This window comes from Gouania willdenowi, chromosome 20 (assembly GCF_900634775.1).
Source record: "Gouania willdenowi chromosome 20, fGouWil2.1, whole genome shotgun sequence".
Classification (NCBI taxonomy): Eukaryota; Metazoa; Chordata; class Actinopteri; order Blenniiformes; family Gobiesocidae; genus Gouania; species Gouania willdenowi.
The window spans coordinates 21,403,740-21,405,618 of record NC_041063.1 but is presented as its reverse complement, the minus strand read 5'-3'; positions in this window follow the sequence as shown (position 1 = coordinate 21,405,618).

Genomic DNA, 1,879 nt, shown 5'->3' with positions numbered 1-1,879 from the left:
CCAAGCCTTTGTATGCCTCGAGTCATGTTACTTTAAAGCTGGACAATTAAAATACAAAAAACCAAAACCTTGTTTCTGGTTTTAGTGCTGTAAGAAACAAACAATGGTGGTTGAATGTTTTGGTAATCGAGTAGTCTATTGATTTTTACATTGATTAATAGGAATAAATCTCCTTTTTTTCTTTATTTAAAGCTCATTTTTAAACATACATTAGAAAAGACTGATTATGATGATTAACAATACCAAACAATTTGTTTCCTTTCATGTATGGCTTGCATGCATACTGTAATATGCAAAGTGTTACAAGGCAAAGGGGTTGTGTCATGGCAAGCTTAGGACAAAAACACTGTGAGCAATTCAGGTTCCAAAAATCAGTCAATTTATTTTCTGTTTTCAGTCCAAAACAGCATTTGTTCATCGAACAACAGGAAAAAGAAGAGAATCTTTCAAAAACAAATAATCCAACTAAGTGTTCATCTCAGACCTGCTCAAAGATCTCCACTCCAGGCATGCTGCAGGAGCCATTTTGGCTTTCTTTCTCTCTCTTTCACTACCTGCTCAGTTTTATAGGCCTGAGGCTCCTCCTCCTCAACTTTGCATTTCATTTTTCACTAACCAAAACTGAACCCTTTATAATTACAATAAAACAATAATTACCATAAAACATTAATTTAACAAAATACATTAAACATAATTTTTCCTCTTGCATAACAAATTAAATACATGTTTGATTTGTGAGAAAGCTTTTGCTTCCTAACACAAAGTAAAAAAAAAAAAAATGCATATTGTTGTGAAAAGATTCTACTGCATGTGTTCAACCTAAGACAAAAAAAATGCAGGCGGGGCGGTGTTTAGCTCAGTGGGTAGAGCGCCCGCCCCATGTACAGAGGCTATAGTTCCTCACCTGCAGCGGGTCCAGGTTCGATTCCCAGCCTGGGACCCTTTCCTGCGTGTCATTCCCTGCTCTCTCTAACCCCCTTCCTGTCTAGCAACTGTCATATAAAGGCCACTAGAGCCAAAAAAATCCTTTAAAAAAAAAAAAAAAAAAAAAAAAAAAAGCAGGCATGGAGAAAAAAAAATTAAAGCAATTATTTTATAAATGAACAAGGATTTGAGGCAGAGATGTATCGATTATTGTTGTATTCAAGGTATTTGAGGATGTTGTGGACGTTGCAGCTCTTATTAATATGTATATTTTTGGGAAAATAATCAATATTTATCAGTAAAGCAGATCTAGGGCGGACATCTCATGCAGAGAAGCTTTGCTTTCATAGGCGTTCTCCACTGCCCTCTAGTGCCTATCTGCTCACCACAATAGCCTTAACACACACAAACACACACACTCACTCCAGGCAGACACTGAGGTTTAAAGGATTTGCTTCGCTTGTTTGGATTCAATTTACTTCAGACGTCATTCCTCAAATATTGTGACTGTGAGCAGATGTTTTAGAGGTTCTTCAAGCTCAACTCATTATTTCATCGAGCTTATATCACACACAGGTTTGTGCCCGTCTGCACAACAGATAAAGTTTAATACTCTGTCCAGGAACTGTCTGGTCCTGCATCCTGTACTACCAGCTGTTACCCTCAAGTCAGAGTGACCAATGAACGAGTCTCATTCATGGAGAGAGCGACACAATGGATAAGGACCAGGAGAAGGATTCAGATACTTATGTATGTGATGCATAGAGGCTGGTAAGATGTGAAAAAAATGCATAGAAATTCAAAATTATAAACAGATTAATGGCTACCTGCTTTTATACATGTCTGTTTGCACAAACGTTGACAGATACAGTGACTCAGAAAATGCAAAATTTATGTTCTAAAACCAAAGAAGCAGTCTTTAAATAATTATTTTATAAATATTTGTTCAGAGTAA